Below are 17,342 nucleotides of genomic sequence, written 5' to 3'. Positions count from 1 at the left end.
AAGTCAGTGCCTCTTGACCACGCATTCTGCCCACTTTCACCCCTGCCTCTGGCAACCACCCATCTGTTCTCCATGGTGTGCTTTTTTTTAACTACTTAATTGAGATATAAATCACATGCTGTACAATTCACCCAATTAAAGTGTACAATTCAGTGGTTTTTAGTGTATTCACAGAGTTGTGCAACCGTTACCACAATCAATTTTAATAACATTTCCATCATCCCCCAAAGAAGCCGTATATCCATTAGCAGTCCCTTCCCATTACCCACCCCCTCTCCCCCCTCCTCCCCGCCAAGCACACCAGCCCTTCAGCAACCACTAATATCCTTTCTGTCTCAATAGATTTGCCCACTCTGGACATTCCATGTAAATGGAATCATACAACATGTGGTCTTTTTTGTCTGGTTTCTTTCACTTAGCATCGAGTTTTCAAGGGTCATTTGTCGTATAACATGTGTCAGTACTCGGTTCTCTATTACCAAATAATAGGTATAGACACACCACATTTTTGTTCATCCATTCACCAGGTGATGGACAACTTTGGGTTGTTTCCAGTTATTGGCTGCTGCGGCCTTTCATGTATACGAAATTTTGTGCGGACACATGTCTTTCTTTTTCTTAGGTAAATACCTAAGGGTGGAATCGTATGAAGGTTCCATGTCTAGCATTTCCAGAAACTGCAAAGCTGTTTTCCACAGTAGCTGCACCCTTTTACATTCCCACCATCGACGTATGAAAGTCCGCATTTCTTCACCTTCTCACCCACTCTTGTTACCCCTGTCTTTCCGGGTGGGTGGGGCGTGGTATCTCCACTCATGATGCCGAGCATCTTTCCATGTGCTGTTGGCCATGTGTGCATCTTTGCGTTGGAGAAATGTCTATTCAGATCTATTGTCCATGGTCAAGTTGGGTTAGTTATCTTTTTACTATCGAGTGGTACTCGTTCAGTACGCTTTCTGAACAAAAAAGATAGACCCTTAATTTGATGTAATCACCTCAGGTTGGTTTTGTGTTTGCCTTGTATATGGTTTGTGATCTGTTTGTGATCTGATCCCTGGGAAGTTTCTTCTGTTCTCCATCTGTGCCTCTATAATTATTCGCTTTAGAGTTCCTGTAGGACTTGGATTATTTCGGTGCCCTCCAGTTTTCTAGGTTCCCCATAACAGAGCCAAGGAGAAACCGCTGTGACTTTATGTCTAATGCTGTCTTAACAAGAGCCCTTTTGACTGGGCCAATCATTTTTTTTAAGTTTATTTATCTATTTTGAGACAGAGAGAGACAGCGTGAGTGGGGGAGGGGTAGAGACAGAGGGAGAAAGAGAGAATCCCAAGCAGGCTCCACACAGCAGTGCAGAGCCCGACGTGGGGCTCAAACTCACGAAACCGTGAGATCATGACCTGAGCCAAAACCGAGAGTCGGACGCTTAACCAACTGAGCCCCCCGCCCCGGTGCTCCTTGACTGGGCCAGTCATTTAAATCAGCCAAATCTGTCTTCAAATAGCCAGGTTCCTAAGTCATTTTTTAGGGAATTCTGTAAAGCATGACTCTATAACGACTAGTGCCTCGAGATGTCAGTCTGGTTTCATTGTCACAAAGGTTCATGGCCTCCTGCAACGAGACTGACACCACACTCTTCCTGGGGGTCCTGAGTGTCCCCACCTGGTGTGGATACCGAAGGAGCAATGCTACACACACAGAGTCTAGATAGCAATGGGTCCCCGTGTGGTCTAACGTCCTCTGTCTTTTTATGGATGAGGTATTCAGGTGCTAGGACATCCCTGGTGACATCCCGGACAGCACCCAAGCCTCCAGATTCTGAAAATATCACACTTTACGACTGTGTAACACTGTACAATTTTAAGAGAACATCTCCTCATTACACTAGACACTCAAAGCCCCATCTTGTTAGCTCCATTTTAAAGGTGGGGAAACTGAGGTGCAGAGGTGGTACGGGATCGTCCGCGATCCCACAGCTCATGAGTGATGGACAGAGCTCGGGAGAGACCTCAGCTTTTCTGACCCACACTACACAACTGTATGGGTCTGCTAGGGCCACCAGGGCCAAACCCTCCAGTCCAGGGGGGTGGGTTCAGACAACAGACACGTATTTCCAAGTCCAAGAGCAAGGTCCTGCAGAGTTTGGTTTCCGGCGAGAGCCCTCTTTCTGACCCGCAGACAGTCGCTTTGTGCTCACATGGTCTCTCCTCTGAAGGTGCGTGTAGGGGAGCGGGGGTGGGGGAGAGAGGGAAAGACTGTGCTGGGGTCTCTTTTATAAGGACACATCCTATCGGATCAGGGCCCCTCCTCTGTGACCTCATTTAACCCAAATTACTTCCTAAAAATTCCGTCTCCAAATGCAGTCACGTTGGAGGTCTTATTCGTTAGCATATGAATTTGGGGGGAACACCGTTCTGTCCACGGCCCCACTGTAACAAATTGCCACAAACTTGGTGGCTCAAGCAACACAGTGGCGCTGTGTCACAGCTCTGGAGGGCCAAAGTCAAGGCTTCACCAGGTTTCGGCACAGCTGCATTCCTGCGGGAGGCTTCCAGGTAGAAGCCCTCTCTTTGCCTCTTCCAGCTCCCGGGGGCCACCTGTGCTCCTCGGCTCACGGCCCTTCCTCACGTCGCCCCAGCCACCTGCTCTGTCCTCACATCTGCTCCTCCTGACTCTGATTCCCTGCTTCCCTTCATGATGGGACCTCACGATGACGTTGAGCCCACTCAGATAAACCAGGAGAATATTACCGTCCCAAGATGCTCCACTCAGTCCCGTCTGAGGAATGTCTTTTGCCAGTTTAGGCGACGCTCTCAGGTTCCAGGGATTAAGATGTGGACCTTTCTGGGGGGAATTATTCACCCCCCATGTTCACGTAACCCCTCTAGAACACGGAGGTCTCCTCTGTAAAGTGAGAAAGTACAACAGGAAGATTTCTAAGACCCTCACAGACTCTCTCTGGCTGTGGCTTGTGGTTAAGCCTGCCCGGAAGTGTCTGATTGTTTTGTGTGTATGTTTCATCCACCAGCCATGCTTCTCTAGCTCGGAGCGCCAGTGAGGTTATGTATCTGTTAGAGCGTAGCGTTTCTCCTTCCATGGCTTCTCTCCTTTCTTGGAACACTTCTGTGCCAACACTTTTGCTCATCAACGTTATTTTCCAGTTTTAGGAAAACCAAAATGAATACATTTTGCTCAAGTCTTCTTCGACACTGCACTTCTCAGGATTTCTCATTTTTTCCGCACACATTACAACGCATACACATTCACTGACTCATTCCATAAATGTTTGCTAACACTTGTGTACCAAGCACTGTGCTATGTTGCACACGTGCCTGCAAGTCCATGTGCGGAAGTAAGAAAAAACTCGATGGGGATTTGGGACACCTGCTTCCTGTTACCTGGATGCCTCATCTATAAAAAGACCGATGATGATGATGATGATGATAGTAGATCGCTTAAGGACCTATCACTATTCGGGACACCTTCAGTCCTGAAGATGGCAGGAAACGCAGCTCAGAGACCCCAGTGAAAGGACCCGTGCCTTGCCCAGAGGTGTGGACAGGGCTAGGGGACCACCCGTGGGTTGGTGGGGATCCCAGAGCCTTGCCACAATGGGCAGTGCTGTCCTCCCCAGGGTCACGGGGACAAGGGAGACAGGTGAGAAATGGAAGCCTGGGCGAGGGAGCTGTCATCACAAAAGGTCAGAGCGACTATCAGAGACAAGATGTCAAAACAGACAGTGGGTAGGTGAGGAGCCCTACGGGCCCCAGCCCCTCCTTGTCCTGCCCACCCGTCTTATGCCAGTTCCTCCCAGTGGTCAAACCCAGCCAGAAGGGATCCCAGGAGATGCAGCTATCGGGGGTTCGTCTCTTGGTGGCACAGAGAGGACAGAGAAAAGCAGAGAACGGACCCTGCTGGGGTGAATGGAGGGAAAGAACCAAGAAGGGCCAGCTCTCTGGCCCTGTCACCAAGTGACTTTGCCTCCTTAGGCAAGTGACTCCCTCGCTCTAGGCTTTTGTTTTTTTCACCTGAAAATGAACCAGAGGGGCACCTGGGTGGCTCAGTCGGTTAAGAGTCTGATTCTTGATCTCAGCTCAGGTCATGATCTCATGGTTTGTGTTCAAGCCCCACATCAGGGGATTCTGGCTCTCCCTCTCTCTGCCTCTCTCTCTCTCTTTCTCTCAAAGTAAAAAAAAATTGAACTTTAAAAAAAAATGAACCAGAGGGGCGCCTGGGCGGCTCAGCCGGTTGAGCGTCTGACTTCAGCTCAGGTCATGATCTCACAGTTTCTGAGTTCGAGCCCCACATCAGACTCTGTGCTGACAGCTCAGAGCCTGGAGCCTGCTTCACATTCTGTGTCTCCCTCTCTTTCTGCCCCTCCCCCACTTGCGCTCTGTGTCTCTCTGTCTCTCAAAAATGAATAAATGTTAAAAAAAAAAAAAAAAGGTTTTTTTTAAGTGAAGCAGAGAATTGGAGTCCACTAGTTAAAGGATGATCGCTCCCGTTTATTTCAATTTTAATAATCTCTGGTTCGAGATACAGACATAAAGTCGAAATACAGAGATATGATATATGTTCAATACACCGCCAAGCCATATGTTTGTTTTCTGTAAATATATAAAATACTGTGAAGATGTGGCTTTCGAGGCAGCACTATGTATAAATATATCAACTGGGTTTCCCTCAGTGCTCATAATTCACAACTGACTCGCACAGAGGTAAGAGGCAAGCCAACAAACAAATGCATATTCTAGCATTTGGTCTGGCCTGATTGGGGGGTGGGTGGGTGGGTGTTCAAACTCCCTCGGGATTTTAATCGATACATGAGCAGCTGTCATGCAGATAAATGAAGCTTGGGGAGCACAATGCATCCTTCACAGTGGCCTTCTCTCCTTACGAGCCATAAACCCAATGATGGGACAGTTGACCGCGTGCACGGGAGGCAGGATTCTGCAAAGAGCCGGGGCCTCTCCGAGGCAAGGGAGGGAGACGAAGCTTCTCAGCCCGGGCCCCAGCTATGGCGATGGCATCTGACAGTGGCCTAGCACAGAGCTCTTTCAACCTGGCTGAGAGTCTGATGACACCTTTGAACAGAAAGAGACGCCCCCGGCAACAACAGAAAATACGGTGATGTATTCAGAGAGGGCAGCGGAAGCCAGCCTTCTGCTGTGTGCATTCTGCTACTGACCCACCGGCCCTTAGCTCGGGGCTGCAGCTCTTGCTAGGGCTCGTCCCCTGCCCTGGTTCCATTGGGACGTTTCTTTCTTCGTCCTCACAGTGGAGATGCCTCCGACCCTCTCCTGGTGCCGAGACCCCGTGACAAGAGGAAAATCACAACTGACCGAAAGGGGCTGGTTGTTACTTCAAAACTGAACACATGCAAGGAAATTTCTGGAAGAGCACACAGGCAACAGGGGATCCCCTGGGAAATAACAGGGATTCCCTCTGGGAAAGAGAATTGAGGTTTTGCGGTAGGAGGAAGAATTCTGTATCTTCACTACATGTCCCTTACGCCCGTCTAAACCTTTGACTTACGCATGTATATCTTTTTTCATTAAAAAAGAAATTCTCCTGAGGCACCCCACCGTTGCCAGCCCTGGTGCTCAGTTTTCCGATGAGAAGTTATTTACCACAGAATGGTTTGCAGAGAATCTGTGATGTATTCGCGCGAATCACACGACCCTGGGGAAGGCGTGAGGAATGGGTTTGCTCCGAATTCATAGAGTCCAAGCAAATAAAACCAAAAGGCCATAAAACATCTGAAGAAGGGCCATCTCTGCACGCACTGACAGGCACTTGGCACGCTTAGCTCACAGCGGTGACAGATGCCATCCAAACGGGGTGGAGGGTCCTGCGATCAGCAGACCAGGAGAACGGACGTTTCTCTTTGAAGGAGAGGGTGTTGCTGGGGACAGCGTGGCCACCACCAGCTCTTCCTCTTTTCGGGAAATCGCCACTGGTACATTCCTTTTGGCTTCCATCTTTTTGGACTTTTGTCTGACTTTTCCCCCCAAAAGTGGAAAGAGAGCGGAGACAACCTCTGTGAGCTCACACTGGCCTGGGATTTGGATGTGGTCAGGTCTCCACCACCTTATGACTCAAGGCTGCTGCCCATGGGGCAGAACTTGATGTCTCCAAGAGCCATGATTCTGTACATACTCCACCTTGACCATTTGACCTTCGGACCCCAGCCTGTGATAACCTGTGCTCCGGTACTCTTGATCTCTACTGTTAGGTCTCAGTAGCCCCTTCGGCACTTTGTTTCCAATCCAGCGTTCCAACCCCATCCTCTTTTCCAAGCTCTGGAACTTGTCTTGTCCCCAGCTTCAGGTGCAACCATCCCTTGGAGTGAAAGGTCTGGAGAACTTGTGTTTCCCAGCTCCAGCAAATCTGGCCAAGAGGAATTCACTGGAAGTGAGTTTGGGATGTTAACTAAATTGAATGAGGAAAGAAATCTGGGAAAAATGAACCAAAACACTGCTGCAAAACCATCTTTGTGGTGCACAAAATTACCAATACTCAAAACATCATGGGCTCTCATTATCAACAAAACTGCTGTCTCAACCAAATGGTCGCGTTGACCAATTTGCTTTCTATCAAACTGCTTTCATGCAAATAATTTTCAGCTTTGCCATTTGTTGCCCTGGCCCCCAGCCAGCTCTCCACCCAACCTGGTCATGCCACACTGTCACCCAGAACACCGCCTCCCCACCCAGCATCCACTCCCACACCTTCCCTGCCATGAGGCACCGTCATGAGGTCAGACATGACCCAGTAATTGGGGAAACTCCATTCCTTTAGGATCACCTGAGAGCCACTTGATAAAGAAAGGGTCAAAGACATTAATAACCTTTTGGCCAATGAACACTACCAGCTAGAGGACCATATGAGCGAAATTCCTAGAATGGCTCCCCTCCTGCCCCATCTACAACCACCCTGCCTCAAGGTGGGGTAAGACATCTGAATCCATTCCTTCCCATGGTCTCCTGCCCCTGTTCCCTTCTTCTAGCCACTTAATAAAAGCTCTGCTTGCCCTCCGCTGAGCTCCCCTATAACCAACCCATCCTACCCCTCTGTCCCGTGTCTTGCTTGATGTCTCATTTTGACCCTTTCCAGCCCTACAACTCAAAAGATGGCCATCAAGGTGCTGCCCCACTTGGGCCAAATCCTCACCCGCAGTGTCCTACATGGAACATTTTGATCCTACAGAAGCTTCCTCAACGTGGGGGAAGAATCCCAGGATGAGAATTTTCTCAAGTCACGTTCAGGGCAGCCCGGTAGGTCACCATCATCTGACACAGCCTCCTTCTCCTTCTGGTTCATGACGTTTATCTAGGTTTGGAATTGCTCTTTATGAATCGGAAGCCAGGGTGTAAAATTTGGAGAGAAAGGGAGACAGAAAACAACATTGTAGGAATATATTTGTCATAGAAGTTAAGACACATAAATGACCTGAGATATCACCGTCCAACTGCTGCTGGACGTCTGGGTTAGCTCTGCGTCAGCCTGTACTTGAACATGGGGCATGGCAGGGGTTCGTTCACCGGAGTCAACACGAACACTGCGTCTGGTTCGATTCTTCGTGTCTTCCTTATTCCTTTGTTTTTTTTTCTTTTCTGAGAGAGAGAGAGAAAGAGAGAGAGAGCATCCGTGTGGCAAGAGCAGAGAGAGAATCCCAACCAGGCTCCATGCTGTTGGTGAAGTGCCCAATGCAGGGCTCGACCCCATGAACCATTGAGATCATGACCTGAGCTGAAACCAAGAGTTGGACGCTCAACCCGCTGAACCACCCGGTCACCCCCTCTGTCTTCTTTTTTCTTTTCTTTTTCATTCTCAAAATGCCTCATCACTTGATTGGTGCCCCAGTCAGGAAGCCTAGTCCTCCTACAAAATGAAGTAATAAATGGGCTTTGATGCAGATACTGGCCACTGAAACCACCAGATCTATCGAAGAAAAGTTTCCCCAAGTTCAAAACACTCCACCTTTTTCTTCTTCCCCAACAATGATTGAAAATATAAAAACGTCTCATGTTAATTTGGTACGCTTATCAGTATTCTGAAAGTGTCATGAACCAATTCCAACCCTATGATGTAGACACATGGATTAAAATATATCTCTGTGATTTACAACAGTTAATCTTTTCCTGAATCCAATGCTCGGAGGCTCACCCTGGCTTGGTGACATCAGAACCAATTAATGACAAAAAGCTTATGCTGGCTGAGTATGAATATTTCTGTTCTGCATCTGCCCCCTTTGCCTTTCTGCATCTGCCCCCTTTGCCTTTGTCTTTATCAGACACCATCCCCCAACAATTTTCCATTTTGGCGGTGAGATTGGAGACACGTGAGTGTCTACCTTGCACCAAGCTCTGCCGTGTGTGTGTGTTTCCATACGAGTTCTGGTTTATTTCCCACCTCCGTTGGCACTAACCCCTCTCACTGGCTTTCCAAAGGGCGAAGTAGACGTTCTCTCCTGGTAGAGTAACTGAGAACTTTGCCCGGGCCACTTCCAATCGGAAGGAAAGAATGTTCTCCTACCCACGAAAAAAAGTGTGGCATTTTCTTCTACCCATGGATCGCTGCTCAGTAGATTTATATTAGAAACTTGACATTCCTTAGCAACGCCCTAGCAACAAAAGCTCACCTGAAATTTCATAAAGCTTTCCAGAAATTGTTTTCTAAAAGGACTCATTCCCTCCCAACATGTTTACCCTCGAGGAAATAATTTCTCTTTATTGCTTTTCCTGATCACAAAAGTAATACAGACTTGCTTTAGAAAATTCAAGCAATAGACAGATATGAAAGTAAAAACTCCTGGCTGGCACTACTCCTGTCCCCCCCCCCCCCCCAAGGAAAATCTCCCAACAAATGTTATTTAAAAAGGTTGGTTGGTTGTTGTTTTTAAACAGAGTTTAAGTTACTCTCGTGGGCAGGAAATAACAAAACTATGTTTGGGTGTCAAAAATACAAAGTCACTTTCCTTCCTTTTTAAGAAAGTTACCACCATTTCTGCCTGATTTTGTCACTGTTTCCCTTTCTTTCCTGAACAAAGTTCCCTTTATCCTGAATTTCAGCTTTCTATCCACCTTATTGAATGAGAATAAAACCAGATTGAGTTGATGTAAGCATAGACTCCGTTGAAAGAGTGCGTTCACCCAATCCAACAAACCGGGTTATGGTACGAGGTATAGACGCTGAAATAATTAATGTAAAGGACAAAAATGATATGGTTACTTAGCAGCTATCACACCATTAAGATGAGCCGGAAACTTCTGTGCCTGAAAATAACCAAGGTGCTTTTTAAAAGCTGGGCGAGCATCTGACCTCATGCAATTGAAAATGGAAGAGAAAATCCATGATCTCACCCTCACTATACGTCCTAAAACAATCCAGAGTTGTTCTTCTCCTAACTGTGGGAAGTCTCGGCTGACACTGAGAAAATTTCATATTAGCCGGCACTGAGAAAATGTGCATGATATATTAAGGCGTGGCCTCTGTCCTTAGAAAAGCTTAGCATCTTAATTCCAATTTTCTGTATCCAAAGTAAGTCGATGTCCTAAAACAAGGTCATCTATCCTATATGGTATAGACAAGATTAAAGTAATGCTCAAGTCATCACGGATTTCTCAGGAGAAAGAAAAAGCCTGTGTTCTGACAGTCATTTATTCATTCAAGAAATATTATTAAGTATAAATTTTTTGTGTCAAACCTCCCACCCAGACGTGTGAGAATAATGTGTTCATGAATCTTGCAAAATGAAACAAAGAATAAATTCTTGATCAGACCCGTTGCTAGGCTTTGAAGATGCCAAAATTCATAAGAAGAGAAGAGGAAACAAATATTAATACCACAAAATGCACGCTACAGTCGAGAGCATCTACAAGGGCAGTGAGTATATCCCAAAAGGAAGCCTGTCCCTAAGACAATGTGAAGCCTCGGGGAGCCTGGTGGCTCAGCTGGTTAAGTGTTGGACTTCAGCTCAGGTCACGATCTCGCAGTTTGGGAGTTCGAGCCCCGCGTTGAGCTCTGTGCTGACAGCTCAGAACCTGGAGCCTGCTTTGGATTCTGTGTGTGTGTGTGTGTGTGTGTGTGTGTGTGTGTGTGTGTATCTGCCCCTCCCCTGCTCTGTCTCTCTCTGTCTCTGTCTCTCTCAAAAATACATAAATATTAAAAAAAAAATTTAAGACAATGTGAACCTCAAATATGTCAAGGAACATCTTCTCACTAGAAACAGCTATGAGTCCTTCTTCAAATTACCCACACGGCAATTTTTCACTTAAAAAAAAAAAAAAAAGGCTTGACATGTGTTAGTACTCCAGAACTGCTGTGACAAATGACCACACACTGAGTGACTTAAAACAACAGGAATGTGTGGTTTCCCAGCTCAGGAGGGCAGAAGCCCAAAGTCAAGGTGTCAGCAGGGCCACGCCTTCTCCAAAGGCTCTGGGGGGAGGGTCCTTCCTCTCCTCTTCCGGTTTCCGGTGGTGCTGGCAGCCCCAGTGATCCTTGGCTTACAGAGGTGTCACTTCAAAATGGCTCTGTCCCCACACGGCTTTCCCTCCTGTTTGTCTCATGTCCAAATGCCCCTACTCTTTTTTTTTTTCTAAAGTTTATTTATTTATTTCGAGAGAGAGAGCAAGCATGAGCGGGGGAGGGGCAGAGAGCGAGGGAGAGAGAAAGGATCCCAAAGACTCTGAGAGCGCAGAGCCCAACGCGGGGCTTGAACTCACAAACCACGAGATGGTGACCCGAGCCGAGGTCAAGAGTTGGACGCTTAACCGACCGAGCCACCCACGTGCCCCAAAATGTCCCTACTCTTAAAAGGACAACCCTCATTGGATCTGGGGCCCACACTCATCCAGTATAACTTCATCTTAGCTCAATTTCATCTGCAAAGACTATTTCCAAATAAAGTCACACGCACAGTTTCCAGCGGACCTTAATTTGGGGGGAACGCTAGGCTACCCAGTACAATTTGTGACTGCTAGAAGGGAGCGCTTGTTGGGAATTGCCATCTGAACTTCATCGTCAGGCAAACTTGAGATCTATTTTTGGTCGGTTTTCCGCTTAATTTGAAACATTTCTCACACACATAAAGACTTCCAGAGTAAAGAGCAACGTGACCAACTTAAAGTCATTTAAAGTCAGCTAACTCTCAGAAGGAACTCGGGCCCTGATACAGAGGGTCTCAGAAGGGAGTCATGTTTCTGTTCACAGGTTGACCAACCACGCCGATTTGCCTGGGACTTTCTAGTTTCAGTACTGAAAATCCTGCATCCCGGGAACCCCTCACCACCAGGCCGCCTGGGACAGCTGGTCACCCCACCACGCCTACAGACGAGCAACACAGCTTTGAGAAAATCTGGACGTCACCAGAAAGTGAGCACACTCTGGGAAAGCCACCCTACAGATCTGTTTTTAAAGTGTGCTTCTACTCAAACAACAGATTAAAAGGTGGATTGGAATCTTGGTATGAGCACCAACACATGGTCTGCCCTTAACGAATATGTCTTAGCTGGGGCGCCCGGGTGGCTCAGTCGGTTGAGCGTCCGACATCAGCTCGGGTCATGATAGCCTCGTTCGTGGGTTCGAGCCCTGCGTTGGGCTCTGTGCTGGGAGCCAGGAGCTGGGAGCCTGCTTCAAATTCTGTGTCTTCCTTCCTCTCTCTCTGCCCCTCCTCTACTCACACTCTGTCTCTCTCTCTCTCAAAAATAAATAAACCTTTAAAAAGAAAAAGAGTCAGATGCTCAACTGACCGAAACACCCAGGCACCCCTTTCCTTTGGATCTTAAAGACAAAGTTCAAAACTCTCATCAGTGCAAACGCCCTCAGAAGGAGGAAACCCTCCAGCCGTAAACTGTATTCACCGAAGAGTTGTCCAGGCCTCAACACCTAGCAAGTCCCCGAGGGAACAGGGCAGAGGCGAGTGGAAGACCGACAGTCTGAGACACCAAGTATTTAGACCAAGTCTTCTGGTACAGATGCTGACATAGGAAGCACATAAAACAGCCCTGCCCTTGTGGAAACAGGCAGGTGAGTTTGTAAATCCCTGGTACGGTGGGGAATAAGTGGGATTTTTATCTCATATCCTGGCTCCGACACTCATTTTGTATCTTGGTCCAGGCGAATCACTGAATGTCTCTGGGCCTCAGTTTCCTCAACTGCAAAAAGAGGGAAATAATCTGTGCCTCCCGAAGTCACAGGGCTGGTGTGAAGTGTGTTAGGTACTGTCCGTCTCGAAAGCACAATTTCAATATAACGTACGGTTAGGAGAACGGCAGAGGAAACGAGGCTTGTGGGGCAGCCTGCCCACGGGACTGGCGTAAAGGGACATCAGCTCGTGACTTCAGAAATTCAATTCCACTGCCTCCAGCCGGAATTTTCGTTCTGAGATTGTAGATTCCTTCTCTGGATGAAAATAATCCTCACTATACCTGTATCACGTGTAAGACGTTATTCACATGTGGTTTCGTATTAACAATAAAAAAGAAATAGGCTTATCATAAAAAAATTGGGGGGGGGGGCTAGAATACAGGTTAACATGAACCAAGACGAGAAATATTTTCCAGCACTTATCCCGTACCTACCCCAAATTGTATCATGACTCTTAGCCACCCGATGGTTCCTGCCCACTCTAAAATGTGTAAGGTCATGTACAGAGGTCCTTCTTCGAGGGACCGGGGCTGCCCCACGGCCTTTCCTGTTTACCCTCACGTGCAAGGGGCAATGGAGTTCGGACACGAAATCACGCCGCCTTGTACAACCTGCCCGTGTTTTGTTGCCTTTTTTGCAAGTCGTGGCAGAGCCAGGTGGAGGGACTCTCGGCTGGGGCCCTCCAGGTGACCGGTGACAGGATGGGTTGGTGACTCATTATCCTCTCGGGGGCCGAGCTGGGGAGGCTGCGTCCCCCCCCCACCACCACCCCTGGACCCTAAACACACACGTGCGTCTCTGCTGAAATTGCGTGAAAACCAGTGTTTGACGTCTTAAACATGTGAAGGCGATCCTTCTAGAGAAGGAATATCCTGGCTGAGAGAGTTGAAGCCTTGCACAAGGACTTTATCCCAACCTCCAGAAGGAAAAAACAGCATCCCCAAGTTGAGCAGAACCCAGAGTCCCCATAACACGGTCCCAAATCACCTCTCTCCTAGCTGGACCCCCAGCACTGACCAAGAGTGATGGTTTCCGTACATTGCTTTTCAGTGTGTCCCCCCCCCCTCCCCGACCTCCTCCTCCCTTCCCCCTCCTTCCCCTCCCTTTCCCTTCATCCCCCTCCTCCCCTCCCCTCCCCCATCCCCCTCTGCTTCCTTCCTTCCCCCTTCCTTCCTCTTCCCCCTCCCTTTCCTCCTCCTCCTCCTTCTTCCTCTTCTTCTGTCTTTCTCTCTCTCTCTCTCTCTCTCTCTCTCTGTCTCCCCCTTTTCCTTCCTTCCTTTTAAACCAGTGCAACACTTTCTTTAAAGGAAATCTTATGTGGGAGCCCCTCACAAGCTTTTCCTTCCCAATCCCCCTTTCTGGACAAAGCTCCTTTTTTAAGACCAGAAATCTTGTTGGCCCAAGTCACTAATTTCAAGTTATGCTCTGAGAGCTGGCCAATAATCGTCAGGAAAGGGCTCATTTGCCCTGGTGATAGGACCCAAAGGACCTGAGGGCTCCTCCAGGCACCCACGAGCCTGAAGGACAGAACACAGATGCCGCAGGAACACAGGGAAGGGAACCGGGAAGGGAAGGCAGAGAGGCGTGGTGCAGAGAGCAGGAGGGGTGCCCTCTCGCTTCCTGGGTGTTGGCGGGGTTGGTGTGAGCCCTGAGCCCGGGGGGAGTCCCAGCCTCCACTCTCAGTCTCTCCACCGGTGCCCCTGGGCAGCTTGCCCCTGGGTTTCTTTCTCGTGATGAACGAACCCTGCGTGCGTCTCCAGATTTCGGCCACAACCAGAGGGTTACAGGCGAAAACTGAGAACTGAGAAGCCGGGCTGCTCTGGTCGCCACGGAAGGAACACAGGTATCAAGCCACTGACTAGCGCCTCCAGACCCCAAGTCCCTAGCCGCTCCCGACACCGGAGGCCGGAGCACTGAGGATCAGGACCAAAGTCCCGCAGAAACTGCTCTCAGGGACTCCTGCGAAGGATAGGAGGGAGGACACGAGGCCAGGGAGCACTGCGGAGCAGGGCCGTGAGGGAGGTCTCGGGGGACGGGGGAGCCATGGGGCACTCCATCAGGAGTCCCTTTCCCAGACTTGCCCTCCAGCCCAAGCAGGCAGGCCGAATGGCCCCCTCCCAGCCTCCCAACCAGGAAGAGACCCTGTAGGCGGCACCATCCATAAAGCCCTTGGAGGAACATAATGCCTGCCCTTTGGGCCCGCGGCCAGTGCTCTGAAAACAACTCTGTGGGTGTTGAATTCCTTGAACTTTGAGTAGGAGAAATGACTCTTCTGAGTTTGAGAATGTTGCCCAGGGCCTGGAGTCCAGACGATCATTTCAGAATAAAAGCTCCCACGGCAGCCTTTGAAATTCACCTACCTGCTTCTCCATATTCTTATCTTGAGAAGGAATAAAAGCAAAAATCAAACCACCCAATTTAAAACGGGCAATGCCTTGAGTCGACATTTCACCGAAGATACACTAATGGCCAGCAGGCACACGAAAAGATACTGGACGTCCCCAACCATGAGGGAAAACGCAAATCAAAACCACAAGGAGATACCGCCTCATCCCCACCAGGAAGGCCGCCGTCAAAGAAAAGCGTAAAATAACAAATATTGGCGAGGACGTGGAGACATTAGAATCCGTCCGCACGGTCAGTGGGAATGTGAAATGGTACAGTCACTCCAGAAAATACATGACGTCTCCCTAAAACATTAAACATAGAACTACCATGTGACCGCACTTCTGGGTGTCTGCCCAAAAGGCTGAGAAAGCAGGGTCTCCGAGAACTATTTGCACCCGCGTTCACAGAAGCAGTATTCACGACAAGCAAAGTGTAGAAGCCACCCAAGGGTCCACCGACCACGAATGGATCAACACTACAGTCTATCCATGGGCCGCAATATTATTCCATCCTTAAAACGAAGGAAACCCGATCCCACGCCACAACATGGATGAACCCGAAAGACGTTACGGTAAGTGGAATAAACCCGGTCACAGAGCAAATACTGTATGATGTCCCTGATGTGAGGGATCCAGAGGAGTCGCATTCTAGAGGCATTCTAGTCTAGGATTCTAGAGGCGGGACATAGAACGGTGGTTGCAGGGGCTGGGCGAGGCGGAATGGAGCGTTGTTCGTCATGGGGATGGAGTTTCAGCCTGGGGAGGTGAAGAGATCCGGAGACGTGTTGCACAGTGTGAATCTACTTAGCACCATTGGACTACACCTCAAGATGGCGCATTTATTTATTTATTTATTTATTTATTCATCTATCTATCTATGTTTTATTTATTTATCTTAAGAAAACCCAAAAATAGGGGCGCCTGGGTGGCTCAGTCGGTTCAGCGTCCGACTCCGGCTCAGGTCATGATCTCACGGTCCGCGAGTTCGAGCCCCGCGTCGGGCTCTGTGCCCACGGCTCGGAGCCTGGGGTCTGCTTCGCGTTCTGTGTCTCCCTCTCTCTCTGCCCCTCCCCAGCTCATGCGCTGTCTCTCTCTCTCCCTCAAAATAAATAAGAACATTTTTTTTAATTTAATCAAAAGTAAAAAGGAAAGGAAACCCAAAAATATCTAATTACTACATCTTTTGTTGATGTTGTGTAGCCTGATAGGACGCGACCGACGCGAAACAAACATACTCTACTCAGCCAGGAAGTCTAGTTGCCTAAAGAAATTGACCTTTTAAATGCCAGCTGGGCCTTTAACCCAAGAGGGCCTGCTTTCGAGCAGACTGAAAGTACCCATTCACTTACTACTTCTAAAGTCATTTAAAGCACTTAAATTCTTTTTATTTTTAGCTATTGCATATTGGTCTTCCATTAAGCCACAGGATTGGGCATTATGTTTTAAAATTTTTCTCTCTGCTCACGCATTCAGAAAATTTCCACTCTCTCAAAAAATTTTTTTAGGAAAATGAAGATGGCACATTTAATGTTATGTATATGTTACTACAATTAAAACTCTTTAAATTTTTAAAAAATTTTTAAAGTTTTTGAGAGAGAGAGAGAGAGAGCACGAGATGGAGAGAGAGAGGGAGAGAGAGAAGAGAGGGAGAGAATCCCAAGCAGGCTCTGTGCTCAGCACAGAGCCCGATGAGGGGCTCGATCCCACAAACCGTGAGATCATGGCCTGAGCCGAAATCAAGAGTTAGACGCTTGAGCCACCCACGCACCCCAAAATTCTTTAAATAATAATATTTTGAAAAGAAAGCTGAAGTCTAATCACATAAAGATAAATAAAGGCACAGCGATTTACAGTAAAAGAGAATATGAGTCATCAACAGTTGGTCCTACTTAATAAAGAAGGAAAATGTGGGAAAATGAGAGGCTAAGTGATGCTTAATGATGAAGAACAGAGGGAATAAATATGAACCAAAGCAAAAAAAAAAAAAAAAAAAACAAAGGAGAGGGGGAGAAAAACAGACCATGGAGAGTTTCTTTGTTAGTTTTTGAAAGATCGAAATAGTGCACACCAGATAGTCGTTCCTGTTTAGATAATGCCTTGTTTGGGGGACATCTTGGGGGGTAAGGAATAGGATTGGGCTTGAGGAGTTTTGAAGTCCCCGAATTCCTCAGGGTAGTCTCAGCTCTGCTTCAATAATGAGTAGACCCTCAGGAAAGGTTGATTTCTCGCAATGCAGATTGGGCAGCCCACCTACTTCGGCGACTTCCTAGGTGGTTAGGGCAGAGGAAGAGAGGCAAGTGGAGAATCCGGGGGAATGTTCTGAGAGGCGGGCTTGCGGGTGGCTCCCGTAACTTCTGCCCACACCCCGCGTCCCACGAGCCGGAACCCCGCCACAACCCGACTTCAAGGGAGACCGGGAAAGGCAGAGAAGAGGACTGGCGTGTAATCACTGACGGCCACAGCCCGGGCACCCTAATGTGTATCGTGACACCTGTACCTGCCAACGTCCCTGTGATGTAAAAAGGGAAGGCGCGTTTCTCCTTTTATAAGACAGCGAGATGAATGGTTTGTTCGGCATCGCAGAGAAGCCAAAGGCCAGGGCGTTAGCGCTGATCATGCGTGCACCGTGTGCCAAGTGCTCTGTGCCAGGGGCTCGACGTAAGTGACCTCGAGCCTCACAAGGAGTTAGTGTTTTTCCCATTTGATGGGCGAGGAAGCATGCTCCAAGGTGGGCCGCTCCTCCAGATCAGAGAGTGCCGAGGAAAGAGCTGTCCGGAGAGCCCAGGTCTCCGGCCCCTGCAGCCA

This window comes from Panthera pardus, unplaced genomic scaffold, assembly GCF_024362965.1.
Source record: "Panthera pardus isolate Hobbes unplaced genomic scaffold, ASM2436296v1 HiC_scaffold_10, whole genome shotgun sequence".
Lineage (NCBI taxonomy): Eukaryota > Metazoa > Chordata > Mammalia > Carnivora > Felidae > Panthera > Panthera pardus.
This window is presented reverse-complemented; position numbering follows the sequence as displayed.